We start from the raw sequence: 12,628 nt of genomic DNA, 5'->3' as shown, positions 1-12,628 counted from the left end.
ATTTATGGTTGGACTTGATAGTCTTAAAGGTCTTTTCCAACGGAAATGATTCTATACTTCTATAACTTTCTAGTGTGTGGTTTATTATTGAGAAGCTTACTTCTTTATTGTAAGTAGTGATAATAATTTTAGACGCGTTAAGATCTTTGATCTCAGCTGATGACATTAAAGTTCATAGTTATGAACTTAACAAAAAAAAAAACAGCAAAAGAAAATAAAATTTGCAGCTCTTAAAAAGAGAATTAAATTAATCTTTAGTCTGGAGTGCTAGATCTAGACTCAGACATCATTTCAACAGATCTCCTCAGCTTTAAATCCCCAAAATCTTCTATAGGAACCTTTGTGATTTGCTAAGAAAATACAGGCTACAACACGTAGTTAAGTCTTCTGTTGAGCAACCACCTTCATCACTGAGTTTTCCCAGTTTTCATCTTATTGCTGTTTGTGTTTTTGAGCCACAATAAAATACTGTTATGTTTTTAGATATTAGGTGAAAAGTGCCCCTGTTTAACTCCGGTAAAAACTGATAGAAAAATCTGACCCCAGATCCAACTCATATATAGTGTTCTTGGACCTCACATCCTCTTGTTGTCTTAAATTTGGATGAAAAAGATAAAAGTTAAGCTTTAAATGGAAATACATTTGCAAACTCAAGTATAAAGCAGCTTGTGCCATTCTGTAATCACTTCTCAGTCTGTATGTTATTACTGCTATTGAAATAGATGGCAAGAATACAACACTAAGATTCTGCACATGATTAACGTTTTATTCTTCCTGTAACTTGCTATAAACCTCAAATGAACTCGTAGGTTGGCAATAGCATGTTAAGAGCTAGATGCCAAACTGTATGAAACATTTTTTCCAAAGAGCATCACCTTCCTTGGATGTGATTCCCTTTCCCTCTCCCCTCCACTTTTCTCCCTCTGTCCCCCAATAGCTGTTATAGCTGGCTGGATATTTCATTTGTATTTGAGACTTAAATCCTTCAAAAGGTCTTGATCCTAGGCATAAAATGCTCCATGAAGGGATTTTTCCTCCTTTCAGCTCCAGCCTTGCTCTTTCTGCTGAGAAATGCTGCAGAACAGATACCAACTGGCCTGTCAGCAAAGACCCAGACGGGGCTCACCCACCCATTTTCCATAGGTCCCAGAAGAATAATCATGTCACCGAGTAACTATGCACCTTCAGCCACTGCTTTCTGTGCCATGTTAGCAAGTAACACTGAAGATTCAATGTCCAAGGAATCAGCCTCATTGGCTGCCTGGTCCTGTAGGAAGCTCTTCAGCTCTCAGGGTCGTGAGCCACATGTGTCAGCCAGAACAGCAGCCCTCCTCAGATTTTGTGAACATACTCAATGGAATGTCCAAAGGTTGTTGCTAAAGGCCATATTTTACAGAAACACCAAAAGACTTAAAATACCTGCAAAGGGTCTGCCCAGTACAGGACTTGGAGATGAAAGCCCGACAAGATTTTCCACAAAGAACCAGCTTTAAGACAATAAAGCAAGAGACGACTAAGGACTAAGCTCCTTCAGGCAGCAATCAACCCAGGTACAGGTAAGGTGAAGAGTGGGAGCTCAACTTTGCTGAAATCCCACAGGTCTACTGCCAACATTGTCCCTGACTATATTGTTTGGGGATTAGATCTGATGTCTGAGTAGTGAAAACAAGCTGGTGCCTTTGGGGTTTGTTTTTCAGGGCTTTTTTATTTCTTAGGAGGAAGGAACATGGTTTGGCCAAATCATCTCCTTGTTAACATGCTTTCATTTGTTGAACTCATCCCCATTACACCCAGCAGGTGAAAAATGAACGCACTTGCGCAGCAGCATGAGGTGAAACCTTGATAGCATACTGAAACAGCTAGACATTTCAATTCTTTGCTGATAAATTTGTTCCTTTGAAAATGTGGAACATACTTCAAAAATATCAATGTGATGCCTCAGTTGAACATCCCTTTAGTGAAAACCAGGGTAACGATACAATTCTGGTCACAAACAAATGGCCTGACAAAGTCCAGATACAGACAGCCAAGGTCCTGTTCTGCCTTCACGTTCAAAAGACTGATTACAGTGGAAGTGGCCCCCCATGCACCTCAAGGAATAATTGGCCTTTAATTTATAAAACCTTTAGGTCCATTTTGTTCTGATGATGAAAGCTTTCCTCGTTTTCTGCTACCAACACTATTTGCTATCTATATAGCTCTTGTGAACATTATGGCATTTTGCTCAGAAAGGGGGATAGCTCTACCTGTGTTACTAGAAATGGCGGAAAAAAAAAAGAATACTGAAAAATAAACTGACATGCTCAAAACTATACTCTCAGACATCCAGTCCACTGTGCTCTAGCTATTCAAGCTACCCCGAGAGTTGCTAGATACATTGGAGATTGTACACTGATAATACAGAAAGAAAGAAAAAAAGCATGTGAAAGAAAACATAAGTTAGAGAAAGTGTTAGAGCAGAAGGACTGAAAGACATGACTGGTGACATGGGAAAAGGGGAACCCGAGCAGCAACGCAAAAATGAAGAGAAGACATCAGAAAGAAAGAGGAGAAGCACCAACAGGTAGCACCATCAAGTAACAAAGCAGGAATTTTGTTTTGCAAAACCCAGCGCATGTAAATCAAGAGAAGACACATATCAGAATTTAGGTAAGGTGTGACTGTTAGCTTGAATTTTCAGGAACTAAAGACAGAAAAATGATTCAAGTTGTGTAACTGTTATATTGTTATACCTTCATTTGGCATCCCGGAGTCAAAATTTGCACTGGAAGACCTTGCCCTTAGAGTTTTCTGTTTTCATTTTTCTTGTGTTTCTTTATTCAGAGTTTTGCATGTGCAAATGGCATGACCAGCTACTAAATCTGAGCCACAACTTCATTTCCTACTTTCCCTGGAGTCCAAAAACCAGGACTGGTGTATTTTCTTCTGAGAGGCTGTTCCATAACCCTAGGTTAGAAGGTTGGCCAATACTTTTAACACCTCCTAAGACCCCCCATTGTTTGACCAAAGGCCTTGGAAGGCATTTCTGACAGCTGGTGTTGAGTTTAGCACCCTGCAGAGCTTGTGAGACGTCTATTGGCATCCCACTTGCGCCACCCCAGTGGTACCGAGGGGCTGCAGCAGCCCACCGCCCTGGCCAGGCTCCCGTGGAGTGGCGGCTGTGCCCTTTTTCTGCTGACCTTCAGGGGCAGCTGCACTGCGCGACCCGCCTTGAGCTGAAGTCCTACTACTGTGACCATGGCTAGAGGGGGGTGATTTTTTTCCCAAGTTTTTCAGCTCCTGTTCAGATCAGTGAGTCTTCTGCAAGTGGAGCTCCTTCCTCTACAGCTAAGCGCTCTGGAAAACAGAAAACAGATGACCGGGTAAAACAGCATATGGGATATTAATAATGTCATTTCCAGGCTTTTAAGGTTATGAAGACTTCAGCCATACAGAGTGTTTATTATGTTACTGTTCCCCATTAGTTTACATATATAAACAGGTAGAAAAAAAATGTATATTACATTGGAATTATTAATTATAGTTATATACAACGTGTTGTATCTCAAGAAAAAGAATATTGGCATTCCTGTTTGAATTGATCTAAGTTTCAAAATATAGAATTATTATGAATATCATATATGCATATATGTGATGTATAAAACAACGTATGGTGGAGAAACAACAGGAACTCTACAGTTACAGTTTAATTCAGTTTTATGCTATAAGTAAGGAGTACATCTGCACAGGTCACTGTGGGAAGAACAGCAAACTTCAAATGGCAGCAAACTCGACACAAAATTAAAAGCTTTATCCATGATACTGTTAGTAGAATAAGAGTAGGATGGATTCAGAAATTTGTATGAAGTAAGCAGCAATTTAAAAAGTGTGATGGAAAAGAATATATTTCATATTTCTTCCTAACTTTCAGTATCATTTCATATTACAAAGACCTGTTAGGCTGCTTTGATGACCATCTATGTAAAAATTTAGCTTCAAATGATGCCTGAATTTTAGACATGCACTATGAGAGGGAAAGATTATGACACAGTAATATTCATCAATATTTTAATTTATTTTGAACAGTTTCTGACATCTGCAATGATGAAAGCAAGCTTATGTCACATTTGCAAACTTGAACCAAATTGTTTAACTTAAGGAATTGGATTATGGTTACCATTGATTTCTAATTCTGCAAAGAAAACACAACAAGAGGCACTAACAGAAATTATAGATTTTGATTTTAAGGACACCACCACCCCCCCACCCCCCCCCAAAAAAAAAAAAAGAAAACAAAAAAACCAAAAACAAACAAAAAGAAAGACAGTTGTAGTACTTGTGCTTACAGGTATAAGTGGTAGTGGTATTCTGTTCACTTGCTGCTACCTGTTAAAAAGTGACACAGGTTTGTCTTTTAGCATGAAAACACTTCAGAAATATCCTTAAGAAAATTAGATGTAAATGAATAAATAAGCAGGAAAAAAAAAAGATAAATTGAAAGCAAAGGAATACCTGCTAAAGCTGGGCTGCTTGATAGTTTCATGGCAGAGTTCTCCAGCTATTAGCTGCACTATCATGAAATATGTTCCTGTTGTAACCACAAAATTTAACACATTAATAAAAACAACTAATCAATACAACAGTACCAGCAGTTGGCTATCTGTAAAGTTCAACACTTAATCATAATTAAGTCAGGAAAAGCTGACAAATAGAAGTGTAAGACATCACACAAAGACAATGCAGGAAGTAACTGAACACCCTTAAATCATCAATTTGGTCAAGTCTCGCACCAGCTTTAGTTACTTCTGTTTAAGTTCACTTGGAATAACAATTAATCCCCAATGCATACCTTTTCCAATTATCAAATTAAGATTTGAGTTAAATCAATGAATGCAATGATAATTTAATTATATTAAACCACATGAAATACACAATGAGGAAGAGTGTGTGCAGATAACCACTTGGGTGTCATACATTAAATAAATTAATAAAATAAAAATAGTGATGCATTTTCTTTCCCATGAAATCTTATGCTGCTATCAGAGCAGCTACTGTTGGGCGGTAGATGAGTATAAGGAAAACAGAATTTACAGCCTTAGATACAATTTCTTTTCCTAGGGCACCAGGTGCTTTAAATGACACCAGAAGGATGCTCTAGGCAGTGCCATGCTGTCCAACATGGCTTGGCATAGATTAGCTCAAAGCCTTTGTGTCTCTGCAGACTTTGATTAAGGGCCAGTGTTAGAACTCCTATGGGTTTTCACTTGATCCAGTGTAGCACAGGGATTTTTTTTTTTTTTAATCACAGCTGCCAAAAATATGCCAGTTAAGATAATTACATTTCAATTTAAATTGGTAATTTAATGGAAAATTTTAAACCAGGATGTAGGGCAGAATATGTACTTCCAATCCTATCCCACAACAATACTTTTTGTCTGTTGCAGATGATTTAGGGGCCCAGTTCCATGTTTTTGGCTCACAGTGAGACCAGAAAGTTTTAGGACTCTCTATAGTTTTGCAGGATTGTCTCTTCAATCTATTTTAAGCCTCCAGACCTCACTTCAGTTTAGTTTCATCCATCTACTGTTTGCTGTTTCATTAACTACCTGTCTTTATGAGTCACAATAAACGTAAGAAACTAATTCTTCCTAAAGATATTTGCTCCCTTTTGGACGGACAAGTAGAAGAACCCAAGATATTCTGTCTGCCACTTCTCTGTTGTTTTCATTATTTGTTTCGTGGCTGACACAGAAGCCTGGCAGTCGCAACATACTGTAAGGGGAATAATTTTCCTTTGTTTAGAGCGCAGTGTGTACCATCATTTACATAATAAAATCCTCACACAAATAACAGATGGTGAAGAGGCACTCATGTTGCCACATGTTGGAAGCATGATACAGTTCCTTGATGAACTCGTTTCTCTTACTTTTGCCTACAGATGTCTACCAGCTATTAAACCTTGGGGGTTAGTCAGCTGGTGAAAGGTTTAAAGACAGGCAAAAATCTGTATACAGAATTTTCCTGCTTCCAGGAGGAGGAAACTTTATACCCTGATAGAAATGCACAATCCATTGAAAATTGTTTCCACTAACATGAAAAGTAAATAATAGTCTCTGGTTTTGACACTCATTGGACTGAAATGGTTCACTATAGAAGACAGAAAATACCATTATTCCACTGAGTCTGAGCTGTTTTCTCTCTTCTTGGAATCCTTTTCCGAGCAGCAGCCGGGGACAGAGTGAGCTATGCTAATACTGTATATTAACAATATCCGTTCTTGGATGCATTACCGTTAATTCTATGTGCAAATTAAGTGCTGGAAAACAAACGTCTGTCACATGGAATAACAGCTGTACAGCCTGCGTACAGTACAATGAAATAAGATCACACTATACTCCCTAATTAGAGTTAATGGATCTGCTTCTGATCCCATTTACACTGATTTTACAATCAGTCCCCAGGATGACACAGAGGGTATTTAAGTGAGGGGTCATTAAGTTAAGTCTAAATGTTGTTCCTTAGATGCACAATTGTATATTGCTTTCAGAGCTGGACTGCTGCAGTTTCAGTGCAGGAGCTGGGACAGGGGAGACAGGCAAGACTATGGGTCTGTTTTATTACTTCTGTTTTACTTGAGCTGTGTCATTTTGTACAGCTGTGTGGACAGAGCAAACACTTAAAATTAGCTAAGTCCCTTAGCATCTACAGAAAAAGAGAGAACTAATTTGATGTGATGTTGATTACATCACATCTTTGTTCTCATCATGTTAACACACTTTGGTCTGTGCACATTAGCATATTAATGTTTATGAATGCTGAGTAAACCTGCATCCAGCTCATTTACCTTCCTGCATGCTAGAAATTTGGCCCATGGACTCAAGAAATCTGTTTTTTCAGTTCAACAACATATGCTTGTTCGTATTTACAAACACTACTGATTGAGAGGGCAGCTTCCATTTCATGAACACCAACATAGTGTTCAAAATAGAGAATATTCCTCCCTCTGGCTCTGCTGATGGGCAGGCAGGGCAAGAGAGGCGGTTTACAGTTGTGGACCTGCTTATGAGCTCCCCCATGTTGAGGAAGCCCTCAACAGTGCCAGCAGCGGGAATCTCTTGTGCCCAGGCTGAGTGGGAGCACCTGAAGGCACCTCAGGAAGGCCAGATCTATGTGGGAAGGGTGGCCCAGGGCACGGGCAAGGGACTAGCCTCAGTTGCAGGTACCGTGGTATTCACTGAGCACCTTAACACATCAGGGTGACCCTTTGTCATGTGTGGTGGGTTGACCCTGGCTGGACACCAGGTGCCCACCAAAGCCACTCTATCACTCCCCGCCTCAGCTGGACAGGGGAGAGAAAATATAATGAAAGGCTCATGGGTCAAGATAAGGACAGGGAGAGGACACTCACTAATTACTGACATAGGCAAAACAGATTCAAATTTGGGAAATTAGTTTAATTTATTACCGATCAGGTTGGAGTAGGATAATGAGAAATAAAAACTGAATCTTAAAACACCTTTCCCCCACCCCTCCCTTCTTCCCAGGCTTAACTTCACTCCCAATTTTCTCTACCTTCTCCCCCCTCATTGGTGCAGGGGGACGGGGAACAGGGGTTGCGGTCAGTTCATCGCACATTGTTTCTGCCGCTCCTACCTCCTCAGGGGAAGGACTCCTCACACTCTTCCCCCGCTCCAGCATGGGGTCCCTCCCACGAGAGACAGTTCTCCACAAACCTCTCCATCGTAAGTCTGTCCCACAGGCTGCAGTTCTTCATGAACTGCTACGGCATGGGTCCTTTCCACGGGGTAAAGTCCTTCAGGAACAGACTGCTCCAGCATGGGTTCCTCATGAGGTCACAAGTCCTGCCAGAAAACCTGCTCCACCATGGGCTCCTCTCTCCATGGGTCCACAGGTCCTGCCAGAAGCCTGCTCCAGCATGGGCTTCCCATGGGGTCACAGACTCCTTTGGGCATCCACCTGCTCTGGCATGGGGTCCTCCACGGGCTGCAGGGTGGATGTCTGCTCCAGCATTAACCTCCATGGGCTGCAGGGGGACAGCCTGCCTCACCATGGTCTTCACCATAGGCTGCAGGGGAATCTCTGCTCTGGTGCCTGGAGCACCTCCTCCCCCTTCTTCTTTACTGACCTTGGTGTCTGCAGAGTTGTTCCTCTCACATATTCTCACTCCTCTCTCTGGCTGCAATTGTTGTTGCGCAGAAATTTTTTCCCCTTCTTAAATGTGTTATCCCAGAGGCGCTACCACCATTGCTGATTGGCTCGGCCTTGGCCAGCAGTGGGTCCATCTTGGAGCTGGCTGGCTCTTTCGGACATAGGGGAAGCTTCTAGCAGCTTCTTACAGAAGCCACCCCTATAGCCCCCCACTACCAAAACGTTGCCACACAAACCCTATACATTATGTCCCCGTTTTCTTTGGAAACTCACATGCCTCATAGCCCTAAATCACCAACCCTGAAGCTGCTGAGGTTGGTACAAAGCAGAGGTGACATATACAAAACCTTTCTAGGCAAGAAACTCTGCTGCTGCAACCTCCTGCTCCTATCCCACCCTCTGTATTTGTCACTGCTCCTCAAAAATGACTAGACTAAATTTCTGTCTGTTTCATGTCTGCCCCATTAAAAGCTACAGACTAGAAAGTCTATCTAATATAGCTGTTAATTGGGTGGCACTTTCTTCAGGGAGATACACATGTACACAAGCTCTCTGCTCTCAAAAAAAATTTTTAAAAAATCCCAGACCAAACTGAGCCTAAAACTTTAAGGTCTGCATGAAAAAAGAAAGTACACTATGATTGTTTTGCGTTCTCATCCACACTGTAAACCTGATGTGAATATTCTTTTTTCACGTTTGGTTAGGTCTGATAAACTTGTTGGGGGTTTGTGGTTTTTTGGTTGTTGGGTTTTGGGGATTTTGTTTCGGTTTTGTGTTCTTGCCACATGAGCGTGTCCATAAGGAAAGAATATTTTAAATTGTCAGATTTTTAGCTAGTACAGTTTAAAGAAGAATTGCAGGTCTGATTATCCCATAGCATGGAGCCCTGATGATCTGCAGTCTTTAGAATCCAGGAACTACGTGGTTATTTTTAATGTCAGTAGCTGACCTGTTGTCTGAAGCTATCACTCACTGTGTTCTGAAATTCATCTTCTCAAATATTTGTCCTAGTACCTAAAGATCACTTGGGAGAATGTGCCTGTATTCATCCCTTACCACTAGATCACTGACTCTGTAGAATCATCGCCCAAAGTGGGACTCTCCTGCTTCAGGGTTTTCCCCAACATATTGCTGGATGCAAAGGAACTTCCCCCTTCTTCCAGAAACTCCCACATTAAAAGCGACTTGTTAGTTTTCGGATATCTTGGAACAACACATCAGGCTGCTGTGTTTCAAAACCATCATACCCCATAGGAATATCGAGCATTAATGCACTAGCATTGACTAGTTAATTTGAAATCACTTCTATCTCGTCATAACATAAAAGCAAATAGAGCATATCCAGAGCACAGACTTACAAGGTTACATAAAGAGACTAGCAACAAAAGGAAAATAAATTTCCTTCATATATTTTACATCAAGGTCAAGTCCAAAAGGCATCTCTGTCTCTCTAGAGATGCCTTACCTGACACTGATGATGTCACCAGGAACTTACTATTCCTTATCCAGTTTTCACATCTGCAGGTTATATTCACAGAAGGGAATATTATATTCCACTCAGGGAATCCCACTGAATATTCTTCAGTTAGGAAGACAGTGTCCCTTTCTTACTTCTCTCCAACTTCTCTTCACCATTCCCCAGATCAAACAAATCTAGAAACCTGAAGATTGAGAAGGGCTGAAAAATATCATCCAGGTGGTTTCATTAGGGAACTTGAAATAGGATTTTGATTACTTTCCTCATGAGAATCTACATCCAACTGACGATAAAAATACATTATTTTAATTTCTCTTTGTTCTGCATTAATTAGAGCTCCATAGATACAGCTATTCGTCATACATTTTAATTGTGATAAGTACAGTTCTTAAGCACAATATGCTTGTAAGATTACTAATGTTTGTCAAACAATACTGAGACTAGAGTGTAGATATAAGACTGCATAATATGGATGTGCTTCTCAAGCTATAGCTAACATACATGTTAAAGTTAAACCTCTACCACAGCTCTAGCCAAATAAAAATAATATGCGTGAATAATTTAAACCAAAAGTGACCAAGATTTCTGGCTGACTAATTTAGATTTCTCCAGTTACAGATTACATAAATATCAGTAGTTTGTTCATAACTAAATAGCCAGAAATTTATTTTAATATTATGCATAGAACTTAAAAGAATCACAATCTGAATAGCTGAGAAGTGTATTTAAGTATCTTGTCTGAACATTGTCTTAATATTGACATACAACGTTGACTGAGAAATCAAATATCTATGTACCTTCCATAAATAAGATATCTCCCTCTTCTGTGCTAGAGCTAATATGCGCAAAAGAATGGCGAGTACAAGCAGAGAACAAGCCTACCATACTATCCTGATACTTAGGATTTAAACAGAACTTTGAGGGTTTTAAGAAAATAATTGGCAGAAAAAAGGTATTGAAAGCAACAGTAATGAGTCAATTCTAGACAAAAAAGATCAGTCGTTTCAATAAACACTTTGACCTGAAAAGGAGCTGGTTCAAGCAGTTGAAAAATTTACCCTCATTCTCACTTTTATTATCCAGAAACACACTTAATAATACCATTTAATGATATTTTTTATTTCTAGTTCTAGACACCTAGAAAGAATGAAAATTAAAAAAAAGAAAGAAAACTTTCTCTTAAAAGATTATCTGATTTTATAGACATTAGCATGCTCAATAGACCAGTTTACAGTTGGCATTAAAGGCCAGTTTACAGTTGGCATTCCACTAGCAGAAGGCAGTGCATTGTCCTGCACCACATGACCATGGCTGCATCTGTCATGTTAACTCTTTGCTGCTGAAAAACCCATTACATTGTAAGCCATGTTTCTATCAGACGCTTTATTATCCTTTTTTATGCTTCTTTTGAGATATCTTTCCTACTGTTGGTTTTTCCCTTTATCCTCATTCTTTTTCAGCTCCACAAGCCTGTTTTACTACTGAAAGATTGATTTTTTTAAAATTTTTTTTTCCATCGATGTCCTAAATTCTTATTACCCCCTTTTAAGGGCCCTAACTAATACTGTCTCAAACAGACAAAAGCTTCTAATTAGTCTCAATTTTAGTGGTTTCCCTATTGCCTTTAATTCAAATTCAGATTTGTTTTTCTTCTAGGGGTAGATACTCACTGTCAAGGAATCCTCAGCTTCACCAGGTCTCTGACAACACAGAACAACTAAAGTCCAATATTTTGTTATAATACATTCCTACTTTCTCTGAAGTTTTTATTGCAACCCCCAACCCCATGGATCTCTTCTTACAAGCAGTTATTTTTCCTAAACCTGATTCTTAATACTTCTAGTTCTAGGTAAGGGTTTCCCTTGTGTACAAACCTGTATTGCTATGCTATACAATAAAGAATAAAACAATTTTAAATGTTAGCTTATTGGAAACACAGCTGCACTGATATGTCTACTGGTATTTCCTTTTTTTTTGACACTGACAAACCTTTTGTACATAAGTTTTAAAAGCCTTCAGTGCCAGTAAGGCATAAATGCAAGAATTCCATCCTGGTTGCCTTTTCAGTTCACTTTTTGTTCTCCCATTCTTGTTGTCCAAAGAGATCAGAAATAATTGCAAACAGCCCTCTTGCACCCTTCCCAAAGCTCTTATTCTGGAATAGCTGCAGCATCTCCCTAAAAGCAGTGAGCAGTCTCAGTTCAGAATAAATCAGGGCAATTTCCATGTTTATGTCTAATAGCTCTTGTGAGCTAATTATGGAACCTACAAGTGAGGACAGAGTACAATAACCTAATGGATTTTTTTTTTTCTGTCTGATGGTATTTGGAAATATTAAAGGAAAAAAATTTCACTACTATTTGACCTATAAACAGCTCATTTATCTGCTGGAAGTTTTGGCTCATTGATTTCTACTGCTGATCTTTTTGTGCTAGCCAATAAGCAGCTCTTCAGCATTTCCCTCCAGTTACAGAAGACTCCAAAGAGACATTCGCTAAAGGCACAGGGGAAACAAGACAATGGAAGGGAAGTGCAAGCACTCTAAAAAACATGAAAAGATGTTCCAAATATAGTTACTTTTTGCTTTGCTTGACTTTTATCCATTAGCACTTATGTCGGAGTAGCAGCAATATCCTAACAAAGTTAAGTGGTCTTCATGATAACAAAACAGAGTGCCTATCATGGTACTTAAAGACCTCATAAAATTAGAAGATAGGCTAACTTTTCTCTTTTTCAATCCTAACACATTTTGGATAGATCACACATTCAACTCGGACATCCAAAAGCCAGAGTCATAACCTCAAGAACATCATGCCTATTTCATTACCTACTCATTCTTCTTTTTTGTCTCCAATTGCTGAGCAATTATTTGAATAGCATCTTCTCTTCTACCAAGTAACTTGCAATTCCCTTTTCAAACCACAAATTTACAATCACTAAGTGAAACTCTAAGTCCACACTGCCAGTTTTCTGTATCATAGCTTTGATTGTACACAAGATGAT

The 12,628-nt window shown here is 39.5% G+C and overlaps 1 long non-coding RNA gene across 1 annotated transcript in view; it reads right to left on the bottom strand.

Annotated features, from left to right (window-relative positions):
- Window positions 1-1,565: 1,565 nt before the first annotated feature.
- LOC148055694 (uncharacterized) overlaps window positions 1,566-12,628 on the bottom strand; it is a 63,301-nt gene continuing 52,238 nt past the window's right edge. Inside the window, exons 2-4 of the long non-coding RNA XR_015704969.1 lie at window positions 4,492-4,567; window positions 4,326-4,365; window positions 1,566-3,336 (exon numbers count right to left, since the gene is read on the bottom strand). This is a non-coding gene — a long non-coding RNA (uncharacterized LOC148055694). The remainder of the gene's footprint in view (window positions 3,337-4,325; window positions 4,366-4,491; window positions 4,568-12,628) is intronic.

The sequence above is a fragment of the Nipponia nippon genome, unplaced genomic scaffold (assembly GCF_047370975.1).
Source record: "Nipponia nippon isolate SJK-2023a ecotype South Korea unplaced genomic scaffold, ASM4737097v1 scaffold_2, whole genome shotgun sequence".
NCBI classification, from domain to species: Eukaryota; Metazoa; Chordata; class Aves; order Pelecaniformes; family Threskiornithidae; genus Nipponia; species Nipponia nippon.
This window is presented reverse-complemented; position numbering and strand designations above follow the sequence as displayed.